This window comes from Mustelus asterias, chromosome 5, assembly GCF_964213995.1.
Source record: "Mustelus asterias chromosome 5, sMusAst1.hap1.1, whole genome shotgun sequence".
NCBI lineage: Eukaryota > Metazoa > Chordata > Chondrichthyes > Carcharhiniformes > Triakidae > Mustelus > Mustelus asterias.
Window position 1 is genome coordinate 64,413,353 of NC_135805.1, and position 10,484 is coordinate 64,423,836.

Sequence of the window (10,484 nt, forward strand, 5' to 3'; positions counted from 1 at the left end):
TGGTGTGTGCCTCAGGAGTCAGTATTGGGAGTCTTGTTATTCGTTATTTATATAAATGATTTGGATGTGAATGTACAAGGCATAAAGTAAAGTTTATTTATTAATCACAAGTAGGCTTACATTAACACTGCAATGAAGTTACTGTGAAAATCCCCTAGTCGCCACACTCTGGCGCCTGTTCGGGTACAATGAGGGAGAATTTAGCATGGCCAAGGCACGGTTAGTAAGTTTGCGGATTATACTAAATTAGGAGGTACCGCTGATAGCGAAGAATGTTATAAAAAATTAAAGGGGATCTTGGTCAGTTAGAGAAGTGGGCCGAGGATTGGCAAATGGATTTCAATACAGATAAGTGCGAGGTATTGCATTTTGGAAAGTCAGACCAGGGTAGGGCTAATACAGTGAATGGTAGGACCCTGGGGAGTGTTGAGGAACAGAGGGACCTAGGAGTACAAGGACATGGTTCATTGAAAGTGGCATCACAGGTAGACAGAGTGGTGAAAAAGGCTTGGGACATTATGTTACATTGGTGAGGCCGCACTTGGAGTATTGTGTACAGTTTAGGTCACCCTATTATAGGAAAGACATTGATAAACTGGAAAGAATGCAAAGAAGATTTATGAGGATGTTGTCAGGACTAGTAGGCAAGAGTTATAGGGAGCGGTTGCCCGGGCTAGGGCTTTATTCCTTGGAACATGGGAGAATGAGGATGATCTTATTGAGGTCTACAAAATCATAAGGGGTATAGATAGGATGAACACACATAGGGAGCGATTTTACTATCGCGTTGCGCCCATTTTCAGGCATGACACGGTGGTAAAGTGGGGCATAAAGTGATTAGTGCTGGTTTTCGTGACCGGGGCGCCATTTTACGAGCGCTGGATTTCCGGCGCGGTCAGCCTCTTGCTGGAAATGGGTGAGAGGCGGGTTATTGTATTCAAATTTATTTAAATGTTGTTTAACATCTGCTTACCGAGCCCGGTGCTCAATCGTCTGAGCCCAGTTTCCTTTATGACCTCATCGGGAAAGGTTCTCAGCCGGCGAGGAATAGACATGCTCCCCATGAACAGGGAGCAGTTGACTTGGTCGTACCGGTGGAACCGGAGGCCATTGAGGCCCCCCTCCGGGGAGGCCAAGGACAAGAGGGGGTGCCCCTTTGGCAGTGCCAGACTGGCAGTGCCACCCTGGCACCTGGGAAATGCCAGTCCAGCACCTGCATAATGCCCACCGGGCAGTGCCAGGGGTGGGGCTAATGGGGGAGGGGCCCACTGCCATTCTGCAGCGATCGGTGGGGGGGGAGGGGGGAGGGCAGCAGGGCCGTGATCAGCGGGGGAGGGAAGAGGTTTGTGATCAGTCTGAGCGGCGGGGGCTGAATCTCAGGCCGTGGGCCCCTGTGATTTCAGAGAGTGGGGGGGGGGAGGGAGCGGTTTCAGGCTGCCTGCACTAGCAGGGGCCCAATAGCTCTCTCTTTTCTGTCAGACCCTGCTACTGCTCATGCACATGCGCACTACCTCCCTCTGCAGGCTTCGGGTGCATTAAGCCCCGTCCACAGGCTTCTGCGGCGAGCAACAGGGCCCCACAATATTTTTCCCAGGGTAGGGGAATAGAATCCTAGAGGGCATAGGTTTAAGGTGAGAGGGGAAAGATTTAAAAGGGACCTGAGGGGCAACTTAGTCACACAAGGAGTGGTGCGTATATGGAATGAGCTACCAGAGAAGGTGGTTGAGGTAGGTTCAATAGCAACATTTAAAAAGCATTTGGATAAGTACAGGGATAGGAAAGGATTAGAGGGATATGTGCCAAACATGTGCAATTGAGACTAGTTGGGAGGGCACCATGATCGGCATGGACCATTTCAGTCGAAGGCCTGTTTCTGTGCAGCATTGCTCTGACTCTATGACTCTCTATTGAACCAGATGGGTTTTTCCGACAATTGAGAATGGTTTCATGGTCATCAGTAGATTCTTAATTCCAGATATTTTGTGTTGAATTAAAATTCCATCATCTGCTGTGGCTGGATTCGAACCCGTGTCCCCAGAATACCAGCTGAGTTTCTGGATTAATAAACTAGTGATAATACCACTCAGCCATCGCCTCCCGTTTGGCTAATATCAAGCGTAGAATCAAGTGTGGGATCAGGTGCAATGCCTATTCCTGTCAGGTTGGATCTCGTATCCCCTTGCATGGGAACCATGAATTGGGTTCAATTTGAATTGTTTTTTGGAGCAAGAAAGGAGATGGATTAGGGGCTTGCTCCGTCTACTCTACGCATTGGCTTTGGGACTCTGAGAAAGGAATAAAATATTTTTAAATCTGTAACAAAAAAAAAATGCTCTTTTAGGGAAAGAAATCTGCTATCCTTACCTGGTATGCCCTACATGTGACTCCGAACCCACAGCAATGTGGTTGATTCTGGCCCAACAAGCCACTCAGTTAAAGTGCAATTAGGAATGGGCAATTGGTGATGGTTTTGTCAGCATGCCCACTGCAGGAAATTATTTACAATTAGTTTGTAGTTTAATGAAATAATCAAAGCCCAATATGGTATTATACTGAATTCTGGGACATTAACTCATCACATGACTTGGTCTTAGCGTCAATCAATTGACAAAGGAGGAAAAACATATAGCCCTTCAGCCAGTGATGCAAAACATCAAGGTTGAACAATTGCTGGTGTGGAACAATCCACCTCGCTAGCAATTAAAATTATCAGCCACATTCTCCTAACTTCAAAGAACGATTATGCAAAAAAGGAAGTGTTAAAGCCTTGAGCGTTAAATTAATGCAGGTTAACTTGTGATGTTTAGGGAAAGTCACTTTCTATCACAGTATGTAACCATCTTTGATTTTGTAAGTTTAGAATTAAGCTCTGTAATTAGCTTCTGTAACTCTATAGTCCTTTTAAATTTTAATATGTGTTAGTTCAATGTATCGTGTTAGATTTAGCACACCAATCACTTTCAAGCATTGATTTTATATGTATTTTATGTCAACTTTATGTAATTGCTGTAACTTTGTAAATTTTGCAAAGCTATTCAGTATTTTTAATTGACTTACACTAACTACTGACAGATATAACAAAAACATGCTTTGGCAAAGCAGTTCTCTCGACAAAAACACATTGATAAGCATCCGTTTTAATGAGGTTCTACAGGACATACTGATATAAATCAATTCAACATCAGGACTGATGAATTCATTCCCAGACATTGCATGCTGACTTATCTCAAATAAAAGCAGACATCAGAACCATTCTCGTTTATATTCTATGGGAGGGGCGGGGGGGGGGGGGTTTGTTCACTATCAGCACAGATGGCAACATGGGCACGGGGGGGGGGGGGTTTGTTCACTATCAGCACAGATGGCAACATGGGCACAAAATCCCGCAAGAGTCAGGAAACTAGATATTCGACGGCGAGATGTAACTTCCCAATTTTCTGCACCCCTTACCAGTAATGTAATGAAGAGCAGGAACCTCATTCCCTATACTTAAATAAATTTAATTCTTATGAAAGAACTTTCCAGCCACAATATGCCCCCCTCACTGAATATTCATACATTGGCAAGGTTTACAACAGATATATGAAAACAGGAATCAGTTGAGGGGTGCAAGGTAAGTATAGTCCCCAGGGGGAAAGTGACATGTCCAGCCAGTGCCCTGGCACTCCTCTGGCATAGGTTGGCACTGTGCCATGGTACAGTGCCAATCTATGCTAGCGATAGCATTGAAGGTAGGTCCTCTAGGGAACACCATGGGGAGAGGGGGTTCCCTTATGTGTTGACGGGGAGAGTTGATGCCGGTGATGGGGGAGGCGGTGCCCCGATGCTGGTGGTGGGACGGGAGGTGTGAATAGCCCTCGATACCTCCATGGTGGTGGGGGACTCACCCTGATGCTTGTGGTGTGGGGACCTTGATTGGGGAGGGGGGGTGTAAGTGGTCATTTTCAATGCTGATTGGGGCACCTATTAACGACTGTGCTCCAATCTCTCTGGGGCCAGCCTCGCCAGAGTTGACGCCGTAAACCATGTCGCCAGATCTTTTGTGCACAACGTGCCACAAAATCTGGCCCAAAAACTCGGCTGTGTAACTGGAGACATACATGCCAGCTTTCAGTCTTTTCAGACAATGGCAGCAGTCTCTGGCTTTGCAATGAGTAGACCAAGTCTCCCAAAGTTCCAAAAAAAATGTTGGAGATACCGGGTTGGAAATAGTTGTGCTGCAAATGGTCTGTTTATATCTAAGATAAAAGAGCTCTAGAAAAGCCAATTAGCACTTTTACCTGAATACAAGGTTAATGTATTTCACATTGTCCTGGGGAAGAAGGCAGAGGAAACCATTTTGAGATCAAGTTACAGGCTTCCCTATAAACCGATGAATAGCACAGACAGCAGAGGTTCTGTGTGGTCAGTAGAGGAAAAAAAGGCTGATTGACTTTGTGTGCTACTGCTACCAGAGCCTTGCACTGACAAACTTTGGTAAAATTCTGCTCTATCTATACACTGCATTACCTACTGTGTAAGCTTATTTATTAGTTTTAAGGTGATAAGCAACTTTAGCACTCTATCCTTTGTTTTAAAAGTAAAGTAACTCATCCCAAATAACCACAGAGAGAAGTAACATCGACCTTTAAATGAGCTGTGCAAGACATGGGGGTCATTAGTAAGGCTCGGATTTAATAATACCAATTAAATAAAGTTCAAGACAATGAGCTCAAAATATCAATCGCAAGGGCATGACAGCATTTTTCCCCCATCCTGAACAAATGGGCAAGGAAGGTCATAACAAGAAGTCTCAGAAGTAACAGAAATAAATTTGAATGATAGGGGTGGTCCCATGAGCAATTGACAGCTTAGAGGAGCAGTCAGGGAACAAAAGGAATGAAATCAATAGATGAACATCACCTTTGGAAACTGATCATGCACCCTTTAAGCCAATTAAGAAATAGCCTCACCTCATTTAGGCTAATTGGAATCAATAACATAGAATCATACAGCACAGAAGAGGCCATTTGGCCTATCGAGTCTGCACTGACACATTAGAAACACCTGAACTCCCACCTAATTCCAAAGCTCTGAACGTTATGATGTGCTAACTGCTCATCCAGATACTTTTTTTAATGTATGTGAGGCAACCCACTTCTACCACCCTCCCAGGCAGCGCATTCCAGGCCGTCACCACCCTCTGGTCCCCCCCATCATCCTCACATCCCCCCTAAACCTCCTGCCCTGCACCTTGAACCTATATCCCCTCATGACTGACCCTTCAACTAAGGGGAACAGCTGCTCCTTATCCACTCTGTCCATGTCCTTCATCATTGATCATGTTGTGGGTTGCGGCTTGGAATGAGTTAATAAGCAGTAGCTTTCGCTGAGCAAGTTGCACAGCAAGGTCCAGCTGTCCACAGTGAAGCAGAAGTCACAAAGAGAGAACAGAAACCAAGTGTGAACCTACACCCATGGCTAAACTAGAAGAGCCGTAGTATACCAATAGAGTGCCACCCTGTTTTTGATAAGTATCAATCTACAACTTATTAATGGTTTCCAGAATTACTTCACCAAACTGTATCCTGTTGCCTGTATGGTTAAAGTCTCAAATGAACGCAATTAGAATGCAAGTCCAAATAATACCTAAAACTTACACCACAGCCCATGATAGAATAAAGAAAAAAGCATCTCAAATAAAGGCTTTTCATCCAAAAAGAATCAAACACTAATTTACCATTATATACTTTTCTTCAGTTTGACAAATTGCTAATACTACAACATTGTAGTTTTACTACATTTGTGATTAGTAATCACAACATTAGTCATTCTCTCTCCACGGAACTTGAGTATCAAATTACTTGAAACTGCAGCAGTCATCAACTGGGGATAAGAGAGATCCATTCCTGGTATCATCAAATTTCAGCTCAGCATCATCCCTGGAATCTTCTGTAATGTTGCCAAATCTCTGCCCATCTTTTGCGCAACTCTATGCCTGAATTGTTCGGTCATGTTTCCATCCCTGCCATAGCATTGAAACGGTGCTTATCAAAGTCACAAACTAAATCCTTCGTGACTGTGATCATGGTTAACGACCCCTCCTCATCCTTTTCGCTCTTTCTGCAGCCTTTGATAAGCTGAACAAATCATCCACCCACAATGCCGTTCCTCCAACATCTAGTTGGGTGGGATTGTTGACACTTGGTTCCATTCCTATCTATCACTCAATCAGAACATCAACAATGATAGTTTCTCTTCCCACTCCTGCACCATAATATCTAGTTTCTCCAAGAATCTACCCTTTCTCCCTCCTATTTCACATCTACATGCTGCTACTCGGCAAAATTGTCCAAAAGCCTGATAACAACTCCCATATGTATGCTGATGACACCCTGCTCTATCTCACCGCCACTTCCCTCACTCCCTCCACTACCTGATTTGATACACTGTTTGTCTATGAGCAGAATTTCCCTCCAACTAAATATTGCAAAAAACCAAATCCACTTTGATATAGGGGTCGCTGGCAACAATACTGGGGAAAGGGGAAGATGTTCTGATGAGACGGGCAACACAAAAACCAGGCTGAAATAAAGGTCTTAGTAATTGCAATAACTAACGTGGTGGATAGGATTTTAAAATATTGCTGCATGGGTCGATGTGAGAGGATGCAGGAAAACGTACACTTAAAAGCAGAAAGAAAAATGGAAAGCAGAGTAGCAATCTTGTAAAAATAAGCTGTCTGGCAGGAATGGACTGTGAGTTCAGCAAAGGTAATAGGACATTAGAGACTCAGATGACATCAGAGAAAAATAAAACAAATTTAAAGTTAAAGGTAGCATATCGGAATATGCAAAGCATTCACAACAAAATAGATTAGGTGAGGTGAGAGTGGCCTGACCTTGACATCAAGGTACCTGAGCAAACCTGAAGTCAATGCAAATCATGGCGAAAATACTCTGCTGACTGAAATTAGACCTAACACAAAGAAAGTTGTGGTTGTTGGAGACCAATTATTCCTGTCCCAAAATGTGACTGTAAGTGTTCCTCTGGGTAAAGTTTGAGCCTAACTATCTTCAGCTGCTTCATCATTAACCTTCCCTGCATTAAAATTGAGAATATTCGTCAGTGATTGCACAATATATTTTCCAGACAAATGTGAGGTGATGCAATTGGGAAGGTTTACTGCAGAAGTATACAGTAAATGGTAGAGCCCTTAGAAATATTAGCATTCAGAGGGATCTAGGCGTGTAAATCCACAGTTCCCTGAAGGTGGACAAGGTGGTCAAGAAGGCACGCTGGCCTTCATCGGTCTGGGCGTTGAGTATAGGAATTGGAAAATTACATTGTAACTGTATAAGACTTCAGTTAGGTCACATTTGGAGTATTGTGTATAATTTTGGTCGCCACACTACCGGAAGGATGTTGATGCATTGGAGAGGGTGCAGAAGAGATTTACCAGGATGTTGCCTGGTTTGGAGGATATGGATTATGAAGAAAGGTTGAACAAACTTGGATTGTTTTCATTGGAGCGTTGAAGGATGAGGGGGGACCTGATAGAGGTTTACAAGATTATGACAAGCTTGGATAGTGTGGATAGTCAGAGTCTTTTTCCCAGGGTCGAAGGGTCAATTCCTTGGAGGGGCATAGGTTGAAAGTGAGAGGGGGAAAGTTTAAAAGCGATGTGAGGAGCAAGTTTTTCACACAGAGGGTGGTGAATGCCTGGAACACACAGGAGGTGGTGGAAGCAGATTCTATAACACCGTCCAAGAGGCATCTGGATAGATGCATGAATAGACAGGGAATAGAGGTATGTGCACCATGTAGAGGCAAGAAAATACTAGATTAGAGAGGTATCTGTGTCAGCACAGACTCATTGGGCCGAAGGGCCTGTTCCTGTGCTGTACTGTTCTTTGGCTGCACAATGCTCAGTATCATTCGCTATTCTGCAGATACTGAAGCAGCCCATGTCCATATGCAGCAAGGCCTGGGCAACACTCAGGTTTGGGCCACCAAGGGGCAAGTAACATTCATGCCAGGCAATAACCATAATGACAGTACCTTTGCTGAATTTCCTCATCAACAACATCCTGGGAGTTACCATTTATTGAAAATTAAATTGGACCATCCAAATAAACTCTGTGGCTTCAAGAGTAGATAAGGGGATGAGAATTCTGCCGGGAATAACTCACCTCTTTACTCCTTAAAGCTTGTCCACCATCGACAAGATATAGAATACTTTCCATTTTCCTGGATGAGTGCAGCTTTAACAACATTCAAGAAGCTCATTACCATCCTAGATGAAAACCCCATCACCATCTTAAACATTCACTCCCTCCAGCATTATTGCACAGTGACAGCAGTATGCACCATCTGCAAGATGCACTGTAGCAATTCACTGTGGCTTCTTCTGAACCCTCGATCTTTACCACTTAGATGGACAAGGATAGCAGATCCATGGGGACACCACCACCTGCAAATTCCGCTCCTATCCTGACTTGGAACTATATCTCCATTCCTTCACTGTCACTGGGTCAAAATCCTAGAACTCCATTCTTAATGTACCTCCACAACATGCATTGTAGTGGTTCAGGATGACGGGTCTCCACACCCTTCTTAATTAAGGATTGCCAACAAATGCTAGTCTTGTCAATGACATTCACACCCTATCATCAAAATTTAAAAAGATGAATTAATAACACTGATAGAAATAGTTTTGAGCCAATAGCCATTAAGGAGTGAACAAGGCTGGGAATTAAACATTCTTGGATACTTAACTTTTACAAAGAGATGGATAAAATGGAAAAAAAAGAAAAACAGCCATTTCTTTACCGCAACAGGGTTGAAAACCACATTGAAAGGATTCAAGTTACACAAAAGTGAGGTGACAATATATTCAAGGAATTGAGAAGAAAAGGAATCTGGGAATGTATTAGTAATTGTAAAGGATCTCCTATAAAAAAACTTTGAATATTAAAACACAGTAGCATTTACATTGACTTGGTTCACTGTGATTTGCCAGATGATTCTAACATGCCTTTCTTTGTGCTACCAAGCCTCATGATAACACAATATATAGAGTTGCTACCAGCATAAACCCGATGGGCTAAATGGCCACCTTCTGTAATGTAAATTTCGATAACTCTATGTACGTTTTGTGTTCGTTTGGAGAAAGCTGTCTTTAATAAGGGGCTGTCACTGCCACATGTTCTCATTCCAGCTATTCCTTCAGTAGAGTACAATAATAACACCACTGAGTGAATGTAAACTAGCGATTAAAGAGTTAAGAAAAATATTTCATCAAAGCCTACTGAGCACTTTTGTCAGTTTATAGTAACTCAATCCAAAAGGGAAACAAACGAGGTTTGATTTGTTTGCGGCTTCAAGTTTCTATGAAAGTCCACCACATTCCCCCTTTCCGTCCCTGGCACTGGGTGGAAAGCATGAGGGGCACAACCTGCCCCTTTGGCCAGACTTCCACCTCTCTGGGGGGCTGCTGCTTTCTCAATGACCGCTCCTGCTGGCTCCCCAACTACATGAATGGATAGGGCGCAGAAAAATCCTTCTGCAATTGTGGGAGAGTTAAAATCAGACCTCGGCAATCAGCACTAAATCCCTGGCAGCCTCTCCCTGGGGCAAGCAGCAGCCGCCGGGGTTCTTCTTAAAGGGCATAAAGTATCCGGGTGGGAGTGAGTAACAAAACAGCCCTGTCTGCTCCTCACCCCCCCCCCCCCCCATCATTAGCCTGGGATTTCTAACTAACTGATTGGCTTTAAACTCCATTTAACACTTTGTGAGCCAGCCCAGGAGTGCGGACCTGGGAGATTTTGCAGCAAGGTTCAGCCAGTTAACACCAGGCACCCTCCCCGGGGGTCAGTCCCCGAGAGGTCCCGGGACAGTACATCCCCATTCCCTTCACTCTCCAACTACAACTACACAAGGAGAACATGCACAACATTCTCAACTGGCTGTTTTCTTTCCCTCCCCTCGCTCTCTCTCTCTCTCTGAAATCCCTGTTACCTTTTATTTTCCGCCGTGGATCCCGATGGATGCGAGGTGGTGTCCGGTTGTGTTTTGTCTCCCAGGGGGAGGTGGGATCGGGAGGTAAGGCGGAGAGAAAGGCGCTGCTATTCCCCAAGACGGTGCATTCTCAGCTGATGCTGAGAGCGGGAGCCCACCACAGCTCTCAGTGACAAACCGAGAGGAGGAGGAGGAGGGAAACAGCAACGTCAGCACTAACAGATGAGTGGCTGGAAGGGAGTGAGGAGGAAAGTTAGCAAAGTGAGGGAGGGAGAAGAGCAAGGAGAAGCAAGAGTGTGAGAGAAGAAAGTAAATGCGAATGAAGGAGAAGAGTAAGGAGAAATGAGGGAGAGGGAAGACAATAAAGGGGACTGAGGGAAAGAGTATTGGAGAGTGAGGGAGAAAAGAACTAGGGGAGTGAGGGAGAAGAAAACAAGGGGAAGTGAGGGAGAAGAGTAGTGGAGAGTGGGGGAGAAGATAGCAAG

General features: G+C 44.4%; 1 protein-coding gene across 1 annotated transcript in view; it reads right to left on the reverse strand.

Annotated features, from left to right (window-relative positions):
- Nucleotides 1–10,170, reverse strand: part of dse (dermatan sulfate epimerase) — a 101,025-nt gene extending 90,855 nt beyond the window's left edge. The window contains exon 1 of the mRNA XM_078212675.1: nucleotides 10,000–10,170. The gene's annotated coding sequence lies outside the window, so the exon portion shown is untranslated. The remainder of the gene's footprint in view (nucleotides 1–9,999) is intronic.
- Nucleotides 10,171–10,484: the final 314 nt, after the last annotated feature.